Below are 10849 nucleotides of genomic sequence, written 5' to 3'. Positions count from 1 at the left end.
CCAAACAATATCCAAACCAGCCAATGAGAGCCCTGCACACATATCTTGTGACACATGGATTACTGTAGTCCATAGCAGGCATGCAACATAATCCCTGAAATATAGTTCTGAAATATAAGAAAACACTGAACACTGATACAATGTCATTAGTATTTGAATTTAAAGTTTCATCAACACATAAGTGTTTTTCTCTGGATTTAAAACTAACTTCTTACAGTTGGCATCGTCGTTACATTTTTGCTGAATTTGTCCTTAAATGTACTAGGGACCACTGTTGTTGTAGCTACTTCACAGTCCAAACAGCACGTGTAAATCCCATTTACTTTCATCTGATAGTGCATCACACACATCGGTGGTATAAACATTTTTAATTTGTATCCATCCATTATTAGCTACTGTAAAAGCATTCATGTGGACAGAAGCCATCAGTATAAACACACACAAGTACATTACAGCGAGAGACTGCCTCTCAATATCAGCTCCTGTGTCCTGCGATTCGTCCTGAGCAGACAATGGAAGAATTGCTTATTAAAGCCTGCAGGACAGGGATACACATCATTTCCCAGCACTTATCGGTTTCTTGCACCTGTTGGACATTTAAGGTTTGCAAAAATGAAGTCCTGGGGAAGGACTTCAGATTCTGTGGGCACTAGGTAGGCAAAATGCTGTCAAAGGGCTGGGGGGTCATCACATCAAATAAAATGAGAGAGAAATGCATGGAGTTGGTTAATCGCTGGGAAAATAGCTGGACTGTATCAAGAAAGAATACTTTCCTCTGTTTAAATACAGATACAGTGAGGGAAAAAAGTATTTGATCCCCTGCTGATTTTGTACGTTTGCCCACTGACAAAGAAATGATCAGTCTATAATTTTAATGGTAGGTGTATTTTAACAGTGAGAGACAGAATAACAACAAAAAAATCCAGAAAAACGTTTTTTCAAAAAAGTTATACATTGATTTGCATGTTAATGAGGGAAATAAGTATTTGAACCCTTCGACTTAGTAATTGGTGGCAAAACCCTTGTTGGCAATCACAGAGGTCAGATGTTTCTTGTAGTTGGCCACCAGGTTTGCACACATCTCAGGAGGGATTTTGTCCCACTCCTCTTTGCAGATCCTCTCCAAGTCATTAAGGTTTCGAGGCTGACGTTTGGCAACTCGAACCTTCAGCTCCCTCCACAGATTTTCTATGGGATTAAGGTCTGGAGACTGGCTAGGCCACTCCAGGACCTTAATGTGCTTCTTCTTGAGCCACTCCTTTGTTGCCTTGGCTGTGTGTTTTGGGTCATTGTCATGCTGGAATATCCATCCACGACCCATTTTCAATGCCCTGGCTGAGGGAAGGAGGTTCTCACCCAAGATTTGACGGTACACGGCCCCGTCCATCGTCCCATTGATGCGGTGCAGTTGTCCTGTCCCCTTAGCGGAAAACCACCCCCAAAGCATAATGTTTCCACCTCCATGTTTGACGGTGGGGATGGTGTTCTTGGGGTCATTCCTCCTCCTCCAAACAAGGCGAGTTGAGTTGAGACCAAAATCAATCTCTTTGGCATCATCTGACTACAACACTTTCACCCAGTTCTCCTCTGAATCATTCAGATGTTGGCAAACTTCAGATGGGCCTGTACATGTGCTTTTTTGAGCAGGGGGACCTTGCGGGCGCTGCAGGATTTCAGTCCTTCACGGCGTAGTGTGTTACCAATTGTTTTCTTGGTGACTATGGTCCCAGCTCCCTTGAGATCATTAACAAGATCCTCCCGTGTAGTTCTGGGCTGATTCCTCACCATTCTCATGATCATTGAAACTCCACGAGGTGAGATCTTGCATGGAGTCCCAGACCGAGGGAGACTGACAGTTATTTTGTGTTTCTTCCATTTGCGAATAATCGCACCAACTGTTGTCACCTTCTCTCCAAGCTGCTTGGCGATGGTCTTGTAGCCCATTCCAGCCTTGTGTAGGTCTACAATCTTGTCCCTGACTTCCTTGGACAGCTCTTTGGTCTTGGCCATGGTGGAGAGTTTGGAATCTGATTGATTGCTTCTGTGGACAGGTGTCTTTTATACAGGTAACGAGCTGAGATTAGGAGAGTCCCTTTAAGAGAGTCTCAGCTCGTTACCTGTATAAAAGACACCTGGGAGCCAGAAATCTTGCTGATTGATAGGGGATCAAATACTTATTTCCCTCATTAACATGCAAATCAATTTATAACTTTTTTGAAATGCGTTTTTCTGGATTGTTTTGTTGTTATTCTGTCTCTCACTGTTAAAATACACCTACCATTAAAATTATAGACTGATCATTTCTTTGTCAGTGGGCAAATGTACAAAATCAGCAGGGGATCAAATACTTTTTTCCCTCACTGTATAATAGGGTATGATCCAAACCTAGCACCTGCACATAAAGATTCCTACCTTATCCCCCTCTCATTTCTCTAGATACACCAAACACACAATCTGTGCAGCCTGAATAAAAGAACTGCAGTGAAAGATAGTTAGATTCACAGAAAATAACACAATTACAGGTGCACATATTCTTGGAAGGAAAAAGTGATGCCATTAAGCATTAATCACTGATGCACAGGGCATTATTTGCAGATTATTGGCCATGGTGATCAATTATGCAGCTGTTAATGATAGCTGCAGGAGGTATTAATAATCCAAGCGATAGCAAATCAACAAAATTGGTATTTTCACCATAGTGGGACTTTATTTGCTGCTGCTTTTTCTTGTAGGTTTATTTTTGTTGTCAACACATTACTAATTAAAGATTGTGTTCTAGTTTTGCTTTCGGTGTGTCAGGTGGCAGCTGTTTCTTACCTTCATAATCTGGATTTTCTTGGGGCTTTGCAGCTAAAATAAAGAGAAACACTTTCAGATGTTGGCCCTGTACTTTCAAATACTTAATGTTGGTTTAATTTAATTATATTTAAAGTATAAATCCTCACACTTTACAAACTAGTCTTGGTTGTAACCTCCTTCCCAGGTCAAGTGGTTTGAGCTAATAATAGGATTATAATTGGAAATGAAATTAGCATTTGAAGCCTGACTGGCTGCAATGATATGTGAGGATGGCAACAGAATTAATGTAATTATTAACCTGATGATTAGGAAAGTCAATAATTACAATATTAAAGATGGAGGAAATACACGGCCAGTTGTACACAATTAATGATACGCTTGCTTGTGACTTTCCTGAGGTTGACACTATCAGGAGCTGAGTGAGAAATCTTCCTGGAGACTGAATCCCTCACATGAGATGGAAAAAAGCAGAAAATTTAATTACGTGAGATCCAGAAAGTCTAGGTCAAGCCAGGCAAAATGATAATCAGCCTTAATACGGCTTTACAATCTCCACATAATAATATTTCCCATTACAGACTGTTCTCAGGACACAGTCGAACGTAGTTGGATGTTTTGACGATGGCTTTACACATTTCCCTGGGTGACACTGGGCATGGTAAACAAATCACTGATGTCTTATTGCGCACACAATAATTACCAGTGGCAGCTGGTAGCTGAAGACAAACGGACTCATGTGCTCGGTTAACATGGGTGAAGTGTAGTGGCATCATACAAGCAGTCATTACAATTAATTTGTTTTTAGAACTGTCCTTTTATTTGTATGCTATTTATGATTTATTTAAGATACCTGGTTTGAGACAATATTTGAGTGAAATTCTTGGCAATGATGGCAAGGATGGCAATTGGAGACACAAATATAATACTCTAAAACTCCTTTCAAACAAGTTGATAGATAGTTGTAAATAATGGTTGCTGGTCCATGCTGGGCCCCTCCATGCAAGACGGGGGAACAAAACCTTGCTCTTTTTTGTCCTAGGGCTTTCTGAGGCACCATCATGCACAGGAGTTTCTTCTGGTCCACACCTACACCTTTCCTAGGTGAATAGTATTGACATTAAAAATATATAACCATGTTCAACTAGCTCTGCTTCAGGTCTGTGCCAGACTGGCATTCCTGTATTATGTTACCAGGGAGCTTTACCTCAGGTAACATGATGGGACACTTGATAAAGATGAACAGGCATGCTTGAATCCATTTTTATTTATATATATATATAACTTAATCATCACCCATGCCCTTCACTGGTGTTGCTGGCAGAAATGTGGACAATGGGAAAAGGGTAAAGTTGGTAAGCTTGTGCATCGTCAGTATGCATCACAGCAGCGTTTTACGGCTTTTTTGTTTTGTTTTGTGCTACATAATTACCTTAGGAAAATGCTTTATTTTAACCAAAATTGCAATGCTAACAATGTATGGAAATCTTTGACATGAACATCTAGTATAAAAGACAGTGGCCAATCATTCAGACAGAATATCGAAGTGCCTGATCTTTTTATAGAAACGTGTGAGTCATCTTCAGGGATGTATTTATATACCTGCTTCTGAGCCCTCTGCGTTTGCATTGGAGAGTCCTACGCCACTGTAGTGGCTCATAATAAAGCAATATTTGTAAGTTAATGGCCAAAATGATGAATCAATAGTGGTTCTAGTGCAGAGGATGGTCTTCAGAGATGAGTACTGTATGCCCTGCTGACATGCTCATCAATACACTCCTCTGTAATTAATTTAAAAGTAAAAAGACTATCATCTGGATAAGGTATCTGCCAATAAATAAATAAATAATCTCCCGCTGATCTAAGATGCTGGTAAGACAGGAATGTATAACAATACTTTCGGACGAGATACTGTGTTGACACACAGATAACATGGCAGTTACTCTGATAAGTTTGTTGCTTTTGAATTATCTAGATGGTTCTGTAACCTTTAAAAGGAGGAAAAGTACAGCAGGAGGATTTTTTTTTTTTTTTACATTACCCAGGGCTAGACAGGAGGTGAGAGCCCTTGTCTTTTAATTTTAAATCATATAAAGGAAAACGGTCAGTAAAAGGCCACCGTTTAACGGATTGTACAGGAAAAAAACATTGAGACATAGGAGTCTTTTAACTATTTTCTTAAATAACACGCTGATCAGACAATAGGTGAAAGGCAACAGATAAAATACCACTCGGCCTGCTGTTTACCAGAGTAACTTCTCCCAGGATCAAACCGAGCCACCACGTATTAAACCAAACAAGCCGTTCCACCACAACGGTCCTGGATGACTCAGAGGAGAGGACAGCCCCGATTGGTTGGATATACAATGACGCATGTCCCCACAACCCAGGTCTCCTCCGGTCAATAACCTCAAAAGCAGCAAAAGTGCAGTTCATGTCTAGGTAGCATTTCATCAAGAGCATAATCTGACATGATACGTTTCAACAGCACTCAAAACTAGAAGCTGGGGACTCTGAGAGGCAGAGGTTTTGGTCTTTCTTATGAGTTTTCCCTTTGCGTCAGACAAGATGGCAGTTATCCAGTGAATAACAAATAGTACTGATTCTGACCCTTACCCGATGCAGTAACCAGTATGTTGTAAAGGAGGGGAACAGGAAAAATTGCCAAAATAGACAGAGTAAGGATTGCGTGTAAAATTCTGAAACACATGAATATAAAAATGTTACACAAATTATTAAATGATGCAGGACAGGAATTTGATTGCGTCACGTTTTTTGTTTTTACTGTATCTAATGAGGAAAAGGTTTTATGTCGGAGCAAACGACCATGAAAATACGAATTAACTAAATTACTAAATGTAAAATATTAAAATATCCAAATTAATAGTATAAATAGTTCATGTATAACAGGAATGGAGGGGTGTGCTGCCATAGTTTAAGGATAATAAATCACCATGAGAAAAAGTCCAACACTGCTGCTCAAATATAAACTTATAGACTATATCTACAGTACAGATAGTTAACCTGAGAAATTGTAGTGAACACATCAGAGAAAGACATACTTCTCTTTCACTCTTTGCCTTACAGATACCATATTCTAACTAAACATACAGTTGCCTCATTTAAAAACAAACTGTATACCTGCTACGTATAGATTAAAAACAAACACCATCAAAATTGATTCACAGCAGCAGTTTCTCTTTGACTAAGGAGTATTCAGCCCCTTGTTTTGCTTCGGTTTAATACAAATACCAGCCCTGCCTCATGTTGTCTCACAGTGGACAATCAGTGATGGACATTATTTGTATTGATGTAAATTGTCTATTAATCATATTCCCCAGGAGGGATAGAAATAAAGATAAAGCAGTCCCGGCTGGTGGCATGAATAATTTCATTACATTACACGTATTGATCAGACAGTAAAGAGCAAATGAAATTTCCAGCAAGTGGTGCTGAAAATGACACAAATGATCTGTCAGGATGGGAAGGAAACCACATGTATGTCAGTTTATTAAAGGGCAGATGAAAAGACCTGGCTTTTAATATAGAAATATTGGGTTAGAAAAAAAGTAGCCTTTTAACTTTTTTAAATGAAGTCTGGACTCCCACTAGTATGCGTTGATATATGAGCTACTGTGTGAAATTGTTAAAATATTTTTTAATAATTTCTGCCTTTAATGGCCTCAAGTAGAATTTATCATGTTGAAGACCATGTACGCAATATCAGTAGCTGCGCACAGCTGGGCATACTTTAAGATGTTTGGCTCATCAAACAGCTGGTTGTTTCTGTATATTAAAATTACGTTATAAACACTGAACATATACATCAGCCTTGCATTTGTAACAACAAATATATACGGTATTGTCTGCGACTCCAGTGACAGATTTGCAGACTGCATTCAATTACCGTATTTTTCTCTGGGTAGAGATATTTAATAACATTGTACAATGGGGAAAGAATGCAGTTTTGTCTTTAAGTCACCTACATGTGTTTATTAACAGAGTAATAAAGGCAATCTAAAGAGAGATACATTCATTTGAATATATATGGTAGCTTTAGCTCTCTTAGTGTCTGGATGACTACACATACAGTGTAATTAATTATGACCCTAATGACCACATTTATCAGTCTGATTACTATAGGATGTTGGTCCTCAGTGGTGGATCAATTACTACTTTATTACCCACAGAGTCTATAGTACACTAGGGAAACATCCAGGGCTAGGTTTTAGCTAACAGGGAAGTCCCCAGTACTTCCAGCTCTAAAACCAATTCCTTTATTTAGACTTTAGTAGATTTTTTAATCAAGTTATCTTATATAGAATAGAAAAGCTATATTTGTTTCTGGTCACTGAGGTCTTCTAGCTCAGTTTATGGGGCTCTGGCTATCTATAATTATAAGTAATTTAAAATAAACAGTACTCAGGGTACAGTAAACTATGAGATATTTTTAGGTTAAATGTTCCCGTTGTCCAGTCAAATAATTAGAGCAGCTACGTAAATGCCTGCTCTGGCGAAACAATAGCTGGAAAAGATAAAGTCCAAGAGACCAAGGCATATCACAAATCTGTTTTTGGCAAACTATATTCCTAGTAATATGTAATCATAATAAACTTCAAATAGAAAAAATGTATTTTGAAACAGTAGATTTTGCATATATTGCAAGATATGTCCACATGTTTTGCACATATATTATAATACGTTACATTTCCATAAAGGTTAAAAAAAAATCTGTGTAACCTAAAATTACCACAAAACACCAATGGGCCTGTGCTGAGAGATTGCGTGCCACTGTTTTAGAAAGTATAGAAGGAAGAAAGGTAAAGGCGTGTATCTAACTGATAATGTTCTCGAAGTATTCGATAATCTGGGTGCTAATCCCAATTTAGCACTCTCAATTAACGCCTAAAAATAACAGCTGAAGCAACTGGACTGGTGTTTGGTAAAGAAATCCGGACAGGTGGCCCACATCCAAGAACATAATTACAAGTACTGATGCTGGCAAGGTTTGTGCTACAGAAAGAGAATTTAATAAGAACGTGTAGATACAGATTAAAGAAACATTTGTCTGTAATCAGGTACATTATTATATGTTTATTCTCTACAAGACTACAGTAAGAGCAGCCTAAAGCATAAATGTCTCCTTTGTATTACTTTAAGGACTAGACCAAATTAAAACTGACAAACCTGAGAATCATAAATTATGAACTGGTACCCTACAAATAGTAGAAAGTGGCTCCTAGCAAACAATTTGACCATGATGGAGGGTCAATTTGTACTTTTTGTGATTTGCAGGTAGTCAAAGTTGAAATGTGGTCCATTGCATTTTGAAGAACTGGTAATTATGCTCATGACATCAAGGTTAATTTTATGCCTACAGTCGGAGCTATTGGGGGGAAAACTGGAATTAAGTTACACTAATGGTATTCATCAAACTTTGTGTTTATGCCTGTGTTTGGTAATTACATATCCCACTATGTAAGATATAAATGAACTGTTAAAGACATCTTAAAACAAATGTTTTTATCTTTGCAATCAAAATTAACCTCGATGTCAGTGCTGCAGACTTGGGCCAAGAACAAATACAAATTTCTACCCACGTGCCAATTGCAAATTGCAGCTCCAGAGTTAGATAGTCTTTTGTTTGACAGAGTATTCTTTCTTCTCACTAATGCAAACCCATACTTCTGTGTTTTGAATATACCAGTGGTGGGTGGTCAGAGTTTGGGTTTGATCCAGACCTTGATGTGAAGGTTTGCTAAAGTCCTAGAGAAACATCCCACAGAGAAACACAACTTTAATGGTGTCATGAAAAAGTTACTGAAAAAAACTCACGAATCTGTATGGAACAGTACAAAGACATCCATTCTTCTCCTTCTCTCCATTTGCCCTGAGGGGGTCACTATGGTGAGACACAGACTCCCAAGGCCATAAACATGAACTGAAAGTCCTGCCCATAACAAGGATATTCTGTGAAAATGTGAAAAGCAAACCGTTTTTCTACAAGAAGCAATGAGTCGGTGATCACAGATTCAAAACACCTCTGATACACAGTTTTGAAATAAAAAATCTAAATTTTAAGCGCCATTACTATGTGATACCTCTAGACTCAGATCTAATGTATTTTCAAATGTTAGACCTAAAAACTGTTTACATTTCTAGGGCAGAGAGAAAGTGTGAGTGGGCAAATTTGGATATAAATTCCTTCCCCCGTGCTGCCTCTTTGAATACGAGGGAAAGAAAATAAAGATGAGTATTTCCACTTCCCTGAATCTTGGGTGGGTGTCCCGAGATCCCAAACCAAACTTGTGTCGGGAGCTGTGTACAGGGTCAAGGTGAGACCCATCCTCGTAACAACCCTGGGGTGGCGTAGTCGTGTTTTCGGGCAAAGTGTCATCTCAGCTGTCACCACATCAAACCAGAGGAGCTTTTCCAGATCAGCAGGGACACACGCACCCAGGGACATAAATGGAAATTGGGCTTCAAGGCATTCAAGACAGAAAACAGGAGACACTTCTTCACACAGAGAGGCGTCACAATCTGAACAAACTCCCCAGCGATGTGGCTGAAGAGACAATTTGGGAACATTCAAAAACAGACTGGATAGGATCCTTGATCACTTAGTTATTAATGGACACCAAACGAGCACGATGGGGCGAATGGGCTCCTTTCGATTGGACACTGTCTGATGTCCTTATGTTCTATGTTCTGACATGTTTTGAAACAAATCCTGGAAGATTCATTAACTGAGGTTCCAATGTTTCTGTACCCCTGTACAGATGTGCAATCCTCTCTGGGCACAGTGTCCATATTAGGACATCTCCTTCCAGCTACCTCAACCAAACCTCCCTACTCCCTCCGCCAAGACTCTCCAAAAAATGCAAAACAAGAAAACCCTTAGCGAATATTTTCATGCAGTCTTGATGAACCTCAGACTTGTTTTACAATATTCCCTACACATGATATTGGAGGAAGTTTGTATATGAGTTTAAACAAATCATTTGATTCCCATTATTACATTTTTTGAAGCTCTACATGAGTGCACTTTCACTTGCATGCTATCAGAGTGTATCTGGTGAACGCACAATGTTTTAAGACCATGTTTGGTTTGCAGCAATCTAAATACGTTTAGGTATAACATTCAGCCAATGTATTTTTCCTTAAACTAATTCTGTGAAGCGCTGATTGCACATTGGCTACCTCAGTTTCCCACGGATTGGTCTTCAGCTATGGTTGCTGATTGTCTTGATTCTATTATGGGGATGCTGCTTCTCGGCTCGGTCTCCAGCGATAAAAGGATTTAAATCCCTGCAGGATTTCTCCGTGTAATTAGGAAGTGATGTATGTGTACACGCACAAAGCCAGCTTTTTCACCATCTGCCAGCCAGTCATTATCTTCTCTGTGGTACTGTATCCACGCAGATACAATGCCAATCAGTCGTACCTGTTTAGTTTTTAAATATCCCCCCTGTCTTGGGCACAAGTAATTGAGGAGTCTGCATAAACACAGGATGAATAGAAAACCAAAGCTGGCTAAAAATGTCTGTGTGTAGATAGACGATTGAGAAGACGGTGGCAGGAATAAATCTCGGGGTGTGACGTTAATCATGAATGCCCGTGTGCTATGACACTATACTCATCTACCCAGAGGTGCTACTGCAACCGAGAAAGACAGCAGATACCGAAGAAATGGGAAGTTTTGATTGAGGTCAGGAAGTGTCACCTACCCTGCTATATCACTTGGTAATGATTTATTATTTTTTCCTTAAACTAGTGCTGGGCTTTATATTTCCCAATAACTAGAAAGCCAGGTAGCTGTGTTTCATATCCATCAACAGAAAAGCTACATATTCACCTCGCTGTAGATGGCAACATTTTAAACATGGTTTTCAAATTGGTTCGCATCGAGCGCAAGGTTGAGTCTCTCATCAGACACCAACCTGACATATTGAACAGGGAATTTGTCATTTTTTGGGGGTCAAAGTCTGACAAGGTCTGAACATGCTTTAAAATTATTTGTATTTTTCCAGATGTTATCTTTAAAATAATAAAA

This window comes from Amia ocellicauda, chromosome 13, assembly GCF_036373705.1.
Source record: "Amia ocellicauda isolate fAmiCal2 chromosome 13, fAmiCal2.hap1, whole genome shotgun sequence".
Taxonomy (NCBI): Eukaryota; Metazoa; Chordata; class Actinopteri; order Amiiformes; family Amiidae; genus Amia; species Amia ocellicauda.
The sequence above is the reverse complement of the archived record's forward strand: the minus strand, read 5'-3'. Positions refer to the sequence as shown.